Source organism: Gopherus flavomarginatus, chromosome 7 (assembly GCF_025201925.1).
Source record: "Gopherus flavomarginatus isolate rGopFla2 chromosome 7, rGopFla2.mat.asm, whole genome shotgun sequence".
NCBI lineage: Eukaryota > Metazoa > Chordata > Testudines > Testudinidae > Gopherus > Gopherus flavomarginatus.
In genome coordinates this window covers 44,765,665-44,776,869 of record NC_066623.1, presented here as the reverse complement: position 1 = coordinate 44,776,869, position 11,205 = coordinate 44,765,665, and the positions used below count along the sequence as shown (strand labels likewise).

Here is an 11,205-nt window from a genome sequence, read left to right as displayed (position 1 = left end):
GATTTAAAGCAGCTCTGAGCTCCCCGCCCGGCTGCACCAGAGCCCTATAAATTCCTGGCCGCGGCTGAGATTTAAAGGAGCTCTGGGGCTCCTGCGGTGCGGGCAGCTCAGAACCTTTTGAATCCGGCGCAGCGGCTGAACTTTAAAGGGGTTTGGATTCCCCGCGGCTACGGGCAGCCCAGAGCCCCTTTGATTCCCGGCTGCGGGACGCACAGTGAGACTTCACGGGCCGCACGTTGCCCGTGGGCCGTATGTTGTGGCAGGCCTGGCATGGAGGGGCAAAATAGGTAAAAAAATTTCCAATGGCCTGTCACTAGCAAATAGTAGCCACCATGGATCTTGCCAGAGGTGGCTACATCTTAGCACTGTGGGAAGCAACCCTTCACAGAGACCATTTGTCTTGTGGTTTGGGATACTTCTCAAGACATGCTGCACTCAGAGTGACCCCCTCATCCTGTGCCAGCTGGAGAAAAGAAAAGGGGCCAGCCAACTCTTCCCACTACCAGCTGCGAACCACTGATCCCCCAAACAGGGGGAGGCCTCTGGTTTTGATGTGTATTAAAGTATCCAGGCTGGGTCGCTTCTTTTTGGCAATATCTAACAGAGCTAAAAAGAGGGAACAATGATCCTCAAAGAGAGGGGAAGACAATCACTGGAAATTTAATCCCCTGAAACATCCAGAATGGAGAGCGACTCAGGGCAACAGGTTCCCCCGAAGGAAGAAGTTTTTGGGATTTAGAAACATAAGGAACAGCACAAAACTTGAGAGGATTGTTAATTGACATTTGATGATGACACAGAGGGAAAACCTGAGCTTTCAGATCAGTGTTCAGAAATGAAAGACAAAGGGTGGAAATCAGAGCATTTTGGATCCATTTTGCAAATTATAGAGAGGAAAGTGGAAAATCAGAGGGATTTTATATCAGTTGTTGATAGGAGGTAAAATCTGAGTGTTTCACATGAATACTTGATAAATGAATAAAGAGGAAATGGGCAACATTTGCAAACATTTTGTGTTCAATAATCTGAGAAAAGGTGTAAATCTGAGATTTTCTTATTATTTTATAATTAGAGACAGGAAAATCTCACGGCATATTCAATTAGAAATAGACAACTAGAGAGAAGTGGGGCAAATGTTTAGGTTATTTTATTTGAATCTTTGAGATTTGCAAAGAAATTGTGTCACAAACTGCATATTTGATAACATGAGAGGAAAACACCAAGATCTGAGGGGAGAGAGTCACTTTCCTGTCAGGGCCCAGTGCTCCCTCCCCCTCCCCCTCCGGGGTCTCTCACTCACTGGGGGCTCCAGGCGGGGCTGGTGCGGTCAGAGCCTGGGGCTGCCTAGGGGGCAGGTCCCAGCTGGAGAAAGCCCCCCCCCGGCCAGGATAGGAATGTGCTACTGGTAGCAGCCTGGGGCTGGACCCTCTCTATGGGGGACACTTGCTCCCCCCTCCCTTCCTGGCCCTTCCCACGCCCTGTTGCCAGCAGAGAGTGGCCCCCCCAGCCCAGGCCAGAGGTGGCCCTGTCTCAGGCCCCCCCCAGCCTCTGCCCAGTTCAGAAATCACTTTGGGGGAACCATTTCCCACCTACACAAGGACAAATCACTGCAGGTGAAAATGGGGGGAAACACCCCAAACCTGAGGTCTGAACTGGCCATTGGCAAAGGGGAGAGAAAATGGGGCACAATGGGGGGAGGGGAACAGGGAACTTCTCAGGGGTTTGAGGGAAGGGGGGTGTCAGCCTGGATGTTGCTTGTTGCTCTCTAGGGAGAAAGGGGGCAGGACAGGAGAGGAGGGGGGTCTCCACGGAGGGGGCAGTGGTAATTCCGAGGGGATCTCAGCCCTCCCTTTTTCTCCCCGCTCCTCAGGGGTCAGCTGCTCTTCTCCCCTCGCCCCCCGGCCATGTCCCGACTGCACAGACATTTTCCATCCATCCCTTTCCCAGGTCTCCCCCCTCCGCAGCCCCCGCCCGACCCCACGCAGGGGCTGCTAGGTGTAATGCATGTTCAGTAGGGATTTCTCCCCTACTAATGCTGGGGTGTCCTTCTCCTATAGGTTAGTCTTCTAATGATCTCATCTTGGTGCCATGTGTGTCAGTTCATTGCCATGGCACTCGTGTGCTTAAACATCTGAGGATGCTCTATAGAAAAGCTCCTTGAGTGAGGTGATCCACAGGGAGTAGCTCAAAGCTCCAAAGTGCCTGGCCAGGGGCAGGACATTGGCACAGCAAGGGCGGGGTGTGGCAGTGACATCACAAACGCCTTTTGCAGGACCTCACACTATTGGTCAAAGACTATTGGTGAGCAGGTGGTGACCTCACAGAGAGATCCTGACATCAGTCAGGGGCCAGGGGCTAGGGAAACCTCAGAGACCCCTGTGGCTTTGCTTTAGCAAGTCTCTTCTCCAGGTCCCTGTCTGAGGACTGAGAGAGTATTCGGGTTCACGGACGTGAGCGCCAGGAGAAACCTCTTTCCAGTTTTCTCCTTCCCTTGTAGTGATTTTACTAGAAAACAGCCGTCCCTGTTTAGAAGGTAAGAGCCTCCTGGAGGTGTGAAACCTGTTCAGTCTGATCCATCTGGTGAGAGTTGAATTCTAGGCATGGAAAACATGAGCTTAAGGAGGCAGAATTTTATTCCGCACCTGGGATTTTTGTCCCTTAGAATCATGGGGACATTAGGGTTTGTCCTTTGTGTTTCACCTTTTCCTCCATCCACCTGTCCCTCCCTCCTTTCTCTTCATCTCTTCTTTTGTCCTTTCTCCTGTTCCCCTCCCAACACCAGGACGAGTGTCTGCGTGTGTGTTGCGGGGGAGTGCTCTGCAGCTCTCAATGTGGGAGTTCCACCCAAAAATGTGAGGCTGAAATAGTGCTCAGGCAGTCAAGGCTGGATTAACCTTTTGTTGGCCCTGGCACCAAACATATTTGTGGGCCCCAGTGTAGTCACTGTGGGCTCCGAGTGTGGGCCTGGTGGGGCAGTGCCATTGGTGCCTTCGTATACCCGGTACTGAACCTCAGAGACATTTTTCATTTTGATCACACAGCTCTCCATGACTATATGCATTGCCATACACAGCTCCCTCAGCCCGCGGGTTTTCTTACTGAGCTGTACACCCATGTGAGTTTACCAGTGTCCACAGTGAGCAGAACTTTCATAGTGACCAAGGAAACTCCCCACAGATTTCTCTCTTTCCTCATTCAGACCTTCTCTAGCCATGTCTCCATTACCCCCCATGTCACCAGTCACTGCATGTGGTCCTAGTCTCAGCTCAAAGTCCTAAAGCCAGCAGACACCTGATCAGTTCTGACAGATCCCTCCCTCAGCCCCCATCCTGCCATGTGAGCAAGCCACCTGCAAACACCATTTCCCCAAAGTGAGGACTTAGCCCTTGGGAATCTGAAGACACCAGCGTCTCTCCCTCTGCTCCCATCTACATGCTAGTCTGCTACCTGGTCACCACCACCTCTCCCCATACTTGTTTCCTTTCTACTTTGGACATGCTCCCAACCAGCTGGAAGCTCCCTCTGCAAGCCTGACCTGCTCCCGCCTTCCCTGCTCCCCCGACATTCCTTTCCTACTGGTGACCTCTGTTCCTTGAGGTTAACTCCAGTGTCTTTAGGTGCTCTAGCTTAATGGCCCCAGGAGTCATAGAGCCACTTGTAGTTTCTCTAGCTACAGCCATGGGGCAACTGCCAGAGGCCAGCCTTAGACAGCTGCAGCTACTAGCCGCAGGAGCGGAGGCAATGCCAAGGCTGAGCATGCTTGAACCTTGCAAGGGCAGCACTAGGGACTCTAAATCCTCAGCACTGGCCCTAGGCAGCTGCAGACTCTGGAGTTAGGCACTTTCCTCCTCTAGGTTCCTGCATGGTTACAGAACTGCAGTAAAGTGGAACAATTATCAGCTTCTGTGATCGGAAGATATCTGGATCCATCTAATAAGACTGTCCTACATAAATGAGGAAAGTTGAGGTGCCTTTATTATTCTTTTGTTCCATTCTTTGTTTCTATGGGGAATTTGCCAGTGCAATATCACTGTCTTCCTTTTAAACAAACAAAACTAAAAAAAAAAGTGTAATGGCTGTTGAAAATAGCAATTCCAGCCCTCGTTAGCACTGTGAAGACCCCAACGTTTGTTGCTCAATTTTCTCCTACTTTTTCTACAGTAAATGACAGTGGATCAGCATATTTGATTTGGGAGAAATGAAGTAACAGCTGCCCAAATTGAGCTTGAGCACTCCTGATTTTGAGGTGTTCAGATCTGGAAGGCAGGGGCTAGATTCCCTTTATGAATATTAGATACATCTGGAAAGGAAAAGTCAATTTCTATTTTCATGGCTCAGAAGTGGAAATCCTCCTGTCCTGTATCTGAAGCTGTCCAGCTCCAGTAGAGCCTCCCCTTCCTTACTTACCATTTTACCTTCTGGTGGGATCCACATACCTCCCTTGCCCAGCTTCAGATAGAGAGGGGCCCTGTCCAGTTAGTCCACCCAGTTCCATCTTTGGGGGCTGCCAGGCGAGGTCACACCAGCATCCCTAAGCCTGTCTGGGGAAGTCTTCTGAGGGTGCTACCTGGGCCAAAGCCTTCTACTCCTTGGTCACACCTCTTCCCTATTCACAGCTGGCACCCCCTTCTAGCAGCCAGCCCCCCAGCCACAGCAAGCTGCAGCGCATAGAGTCTTACAGCTTCCCCCCTCAATTTCCTGTTGATAACAGCCAAGGGAATTCTGGGAAATGTTCCTTTTCTGCTCCAAGGCAGGGAGCTGGTCAAGGAACTACAGCTCCCAGGGCCCTATGGGGTCTCAGCTCCCCTACTAAATCCAGGCTGCTCTGAGATTCCCTTTCTGCAGAGGAGAGGAAGTTACTGTTACAGGTCCCTTCAGAGCTTGGGCCTAGCACTATGGCACCATGTCAAATCCAGTACTGCTCCCAACTCTATCCAGCTCTGCTGCTGGTAGGATCCCTTCCCATTCTTTTTTGTTTCCTGTCTCCCCTCCAAGGAGCAGCTCTGCGTTGTTTCTGTGTGGGGAATTGAACCCAGGCTGTTTGAGTGAAAGCCAAGAATCCTAACCACTGGACCACATGGGACTTCCATAACACGTTTACATGTTCATATTCAATAACACAATTAAACGTAGCCATTCAAAGTAGCCATTTAAAAGAAGCCATTCAAAAAACTTCAAAAACAGACTTCAAAGAGAAATTGCAGAGTTACAACTGATCTGCAAACTTAACACCATTAATTTGAGCTTGAAGAGGGACTGGGGGTGACTGGCTCACTACAAAAGCAATTTTCCCTCTCTTGGTATTGACACCTCCCTGTCAATTACTTGGAGAGAGCCACATCCACCCTGACTGAATTAGCCTTCAACACTGGTTCTCCCCTTGTATGGTAACTCCCTTTACATCATGTTCCAATATATATTTATGCCTCTATCTGCAATTTTCACTCCATGCATCTGAAGAAGAGGGCTTTTTACCCACGAATGCTTGTGTCCAAATAAATCTGTTAGTTCTTAAGGTGTCACCGGACTCCTCGTTGTTTTTGTGAAATAAAAGCAAAATGCACTCTAAGCTGATCTTAACCCTTTCAATGTCCTTACAGACTTAGATGCTTCTCACCACAGGCCGGCTGGTGGCTTTTCAGCCAGGCTCTCCCCTTTCGTCAGCGCTTCAGTTGCTTGGTGTGGGGGTGTCTGTAGATGTAGGTGGACGAGAGAGACAAAGCATGGCAAATGTCTCTGCTTTTATCATGTCCTTTCTTCCCTCTTGGCTTTGCTCCCCCTTCAGAGTCAGGTGAGCATCACTGCGTCTCTCCAAGCAAGTCTGAGCAATTCCCCTGGGGTGTCCTCTTGCAGGTAAGTGATTGCACTGTAGCTCCCTTGCTGAACAATGGCTGTTGATGGGTTGTTTGACACCCTGTCCGGGTGTTGGTTACTTTCCTTGCTGTTGTCACTGGGGAGCTAATATTTGGCTGACTCCCCCACCTTACAGCATAGTGATAACCACACTGCACAATTCTCATAACTTCATATGCATGAAAGGTAAACATTTATGGGTAGAGAAATGACTTTCAGCAGATCATATCCTTTCCCCTGATACCTTACAAGGCATGCTCTGTATATAAGATCACGATTATATGAAAATGAGGAATATGGGGGTTACAGCACACTCCCCCAAAGGTACAGAATGTCACACTGAGATTCTATTTTCATTTGTTATGTAACAGCATTAAAGAGATCCAGTGACTGACCAATGGCATTTTCAAGTGCTAAAATAGCAAGCGCTGTTGGTCTCTCATTGGCCATCAGCGACTGAAGATACGGTTTAATGAGCCAGAGCTTCAAGGCGAGGGTGGCTCTGTCCACTGCCTTCCGTTGCGCTGCTGGGCACCAAGTCCCTGGCGGTCAATATGTGAAGCTTGGAGAAGAGAGTGGGGTGGCAAGCGGTGGTAGAACTTTTGCCACCAGGGTCTAGCTGTCTAACTTCCTCTTCGTACTGCTGGGCCCCCGTTGCCTTCAGGTAACACAGGAACTAAGGCAGGAATAGGGTGAGGAAGCAAGTAAAGCCGAGCAAGGAAGGCAAAAGTTAATCTTATCTTCATGGGCAGCTCGCAATGACGTCCTTTTTTCTGTGCCACAGCTGACAACAACATCCCAGACAGAAAAGTAACAGGCCAAAAAGAAACCTAGCAGCTGCTGAAACAGTTCAGTTGGGAGCGTGCTAGACTAACAGGCTCTTCTATCCTCCTTTGTGCACGGGCGGGATGTTTTCTGAGAGTGCAGCAGTTCCTTTAACTGCCACGAGTCCCTCATTTCAGGCTATGCAGCAGGAAAAGACAGCATGGGCTTCTGCACCGAGTTGGCCCACCTGACCTTTCATTCTTCTCTTGCTCTTTGTCAGCAAGGAGAAGAAAAAGAAGCTCTCCCTCAAGCTGGAGTCACACGGGCGAGGTAAGGACGACTTCCTGAGTGCTGGCTCCAGTCCTCTGCCCTGCCAGCTGACCTATCGAGGGGCTACCACCACATTCTCTAGATTTGTCCATCAGTCTGTGCCAGAGTGAGCAACAACCCAGTAGGTGGAGTTTCTGTAGTGTAGTGGTTATCACATTTGCCTAACACGCAAAAGGTCCCTGGTTCAAAACCAGGCAGAAACATACTGGCTTCCTTTTCCCAGATCCCCTTGTTATTCAGAAAGGGCACTTCTCCTATTGGCCTGTCCCTGGGATAACTCCAACCCCTGCATGACAGAGGATGCTGACAGCAGTGGAGAAAGCACCTTGGTGTCAGGCTGGAGAACCTAGAGTAGTTAGGCCAGTCACCATTTGGAGGCTTGTGGCTTGGCCACCTCTGCTGTTGGAGGTTGGCCTAGAGAGGCTCTCACTTCCTGCTGGGCTCCTTTGCGTGACTGGCCAAAGGAGGAAGTGAGGCAGGAATGGGGCAATAGAGGAAAGTTGAGCTGAGGAAGGCAGGGAAGAAGCTGTGCGGCTAAGTGGGGTTAGTAGAGCACCCCCCTTCATTCTGCAAAGCCTGGGGAGGTGTGGTTGGCTGCTGGGAGGTAGAATCCTGTGCCTGCCTCTTGGCTTCCCAGGAGTGGCTACTTGCAGCCCAGGAGAAGAAGGGAGGTTCTGGGTGAAAGGAAAACAAGCAAAGCTGAGTCCAAGTGGAGAATGGCGGCTCCTTTATGGCCAACCTGGGGGCATGACTGATGGTTTTAGAGGTGGAGGCTGGGCTGGCTGTGAGCAACTGGGATCCAGGAAACCCCCACCTGCCCTTCTGAGGGCTGAACCCATGGAGGTGCGGTTGGCTGCTGGGAGACAGACCCCTGTGGCTGCCTGTTGGCATCCCAGGGATGGCTACTTGCAGCCCAGGAGAAGCGGGGTTCTGGGGGGAAGGAAAAGCAGCAAAGGTGAGGATGAGTGGGCTCCTTTCTGGCCGAGATGGTGAACTGTGGTGAGTCTGGGAGTTGCCTGTAAGCCATAAGTGGACGTAGTGCAGTGAAAACTGCTGCTCCATTCTGGCCGACCTGGGGGCGCCATGGATGACTTGGGAGTGGGGGCAGGGCGCTGGCTGTGAGCAAATGGGATCCAGGAAGCCCCAGCCTGCCCCTCCAGGGGCCGAGTCTTCTTCTCTCCTTCCTTGGGGAGCCCGACCTTAAGCCTGCCCAGCATGTGCAGCAGCTCGAGCATTAAGCCTTCCTGTGTGCATAACTGAACTACGCCCTAGTGTAATAAGGTGTAAAGTTTAGATTGTGAATTTATCTTTAATTTCCATGGTAATTTACTTTGATCTTTTATTCCTACCACTTATAATCCTTAAAACTCCATCTTTCTGTAGTTAATAAATCTGTTTTATGGTCTTCTTAAACTGGTGTATTTTGCTTGAAGTTCTTGGGAAATCTCAGTTCCATTACAAGGCTGGTTCATGTACTATTCACAGTGAGGGAGGGGTGGACCCTGTGTAATAAACTCACACTGATCAGGCTTCTGATTAAGGCAAGATGGTATGATCCAGGGGTGCAAGGCTGCAGAGCTGTAGGGGGGGCGACTTTCTATCATTAGTGTTATGAGTGGCTGCAGAAGCATTCATGTAATTCAGTTGGCTGTGTCCCTACCTACGGATGTCTGTGTAAGTGCAATATCTGCCAGAGATTCACAGCTTGTCTCAGCATCACATGTGTGAGAGGGAGCCCAGGTGGTGGGACAAAGGGCTCAGGGGTCCCACTGTTCAGTTGCATCCCATAGATCCCATCACAGACTTTCAACAACCACAGCGGGTGCTCACTGAGACAGAGAGAGAGATGCCAAAATAGTGATCTCCAGTGCCAGCACACATCAAACTATCAGAAATTCTGTGAACAGAGAAGACCCTGCTAGTGGAAAATGCCTTTGAAAAAGGCCCTTCTTTCCCCAGCTGTGGTCGTACAGTGCTCAGTGCTCTGCGTTGTGGCCTCAAGAGTCATGGATGCAAGTTGAGTTACGATGACCTTTTCCTTGTCTCCACATTTCTTAGGTGCCTCTTCCAACACTTGTCAGAAAAAATGACCGGTTTCTTTTGGAAGCATTTGCACTGCAAGGCAGAGGCAGTCTTCTCTGCTTCTTCAAAAGATTGACCAAAAAGTGGGAGGAGTGGACAGATTTGGCAACGCACCACTGGGTGCTGCATCTCTAACCTCTACTTTACCTGGCAAGTGCCTCTGGGACTTTTCTCCCAGCTGCTCCATTTTTCATCAGTGACAATCAAAAGGGAGATGACATAACATCTGTGTGTGGACATCCCCAGCGAATCACAAGGACGTGTGGTGCAGGCTTTTGTGTTGCAGCAATTGCAGTCAAAGCAACCACCATGCCAATGCCAGTCACAGCAGCCTTTTCATCAACTCCAGGCTTGTGATTTGATTCTTTCCAATGTTTCTCTCCAAAGAAGCCTTTTCCTTAGCAAGCAATGACTTGGATACCAAGGGAGGTCTCTTCTGTTTCCTAGAAAGACACAGGAAAATTTGAGCAGAGGAGACAAAACCTGTAGAACAAAGTACTACTGGGAGTTGAACCCAGAATCTCCTGTTTATTAGACAGGTGCTTTAGCCATCCAAGCCATGGTGCTTGCCTTGAGAAAATACTTGCAACTGTTCCCTTTGATGGTCCAGGACAACACCTGCAAATTCCAAACTACAGACATTCCCCATTTCCCTCAAGACTTGCACGGAAGAACTGGCAGGCCAAGCCAGGATCTTCTGGTTACTAGGAAGACACTTCAGTCAGCTCTTCCCAAAGATCACTATTCAAAGACCTTTAAACAGCCTCTGTAGATGTTCACTGACAAAGAGATGCCAAAATAGAGTTCTCCACTGCCTGCAGCCATCACACTACCAGGAGTTCTGCGCACAGAGAGGCCCCTGCTGATGGAAAAGGCTTTGGTAGAGACTCTTCTGACACCAGCCTGTGCTCATATACTGTTTAGCACTTTGTGTTGTGACTTCAGCATCCACAGATGCCAGTTGAGTTGGGGGACATTTTTCCTGTCTCCACATTTGTCTAATGGCTCCTTTCAACACTTGCCACCAAAAAGACTTGTTTCTTGTGCAAGCAATGTGCAGCTAGGCAAAGGCAGTCTTCTCCATTTCCTCAGAAGATCACCAAGCTGTGGGGAGAGAAGACACATTCAGCCAAGCTGGATGATGAATCTCCTCTTTGTTCAGCAGGTGTCTGTGAAGGACGTAAATCTCCACCATGTAGAGGGCAAGAATAGGAGTTTATTACACACAGAACTGGCAGAGTGTCACCTTGCTTATTAGGCTCAGAGACACTGTTAATTTATTACAATAGAATATATAGATTTTCCATGGGTGGGGGAAAAAGACGGGGTAGGGAGTTCCAAACTCTGGGATAGGTTTTGCAGCAAGACATGATAAGCACAGTAGCCAAAGGTTAACAGGTTTCATAATGTCTCCACCCATGGTCTCAAGTTAGCAAGTTAACATTTCATGAATACTTTGATAAAATGTTATTAGTATAAAATATCTATGCTGAATTCTGATTTGAGGTCCATAGGAAAGGAGCAACTCCTTTGATTGTCCTCCAGGTACATTCCTAGGGTTTAAAGCAAAGAAACAGTGAAAGTATATGGCAATAAAGATTGTTTTCTGTGTGTCTTAAGGCAAGGCATTGGTCCCTGGGAGGGGAGGTGGAAGGATGCCATATCTTATATTGACATCTGCCAACTTTTCATAAACTCAAGCTTGGATCTCTGGGAAGAACATCTCCCTACAGAAGAGACTTACACAATAGGAACAGGGATTCTTTGTTCAATCTGCAACTCTGAATAAGATACAATTCTTTAGTTCTTAGCTCCAACACCTGGCAATTTGCTGACCAAGCCTATCTTAGCAAGCAAGGCTTTCTGTTTACCCAGCTTTCTTTTAGCTGGTCACTATTTGCTAGGCTTCTGGTCCCTTGATTATACTCTGGACTTTGGGTCTGGAAAAGAGCTGGCACAATCCATAGACCAGGTTGTTATATAATATGCACATGAATTTTAACCCTTCACATACAGTAATGGCAAAGTTCTTGGTTCAGGCTTGTAGCAGTGATGGAATAAACTGCAGGTTCAAATCAAGTCTCTGGAGTCCATCCACAGCTGGGATGAGTCATTCAGTCCCTTGTATAGATCTTCAGTTTGTAGCAAAGTCCCTTCAGAGGTATGAAGCAGGAC

At 49.0% G+C, this 11,205-nt stretch overlaps 1 non-coding gene across 1 annotated transcript; it reads left to right on the top strand.

Annotated features, from left to right (window-relative positions):
- The first annotated feature begins 7,078 nt into the window (after window positions 1-7,078).
- On the top strand, window positions 7,079-7,151 carry TRNAV-AAC (transfer RNA valine (anticodon AAC)). Its single transcript has one exon. It is a non-coding gene; the product is annotated as a tRNA-Val (tRNA).
- The last annotated feature ends 4,054 nt before the right edge of the window (window positions 7,152-11,205 follow it).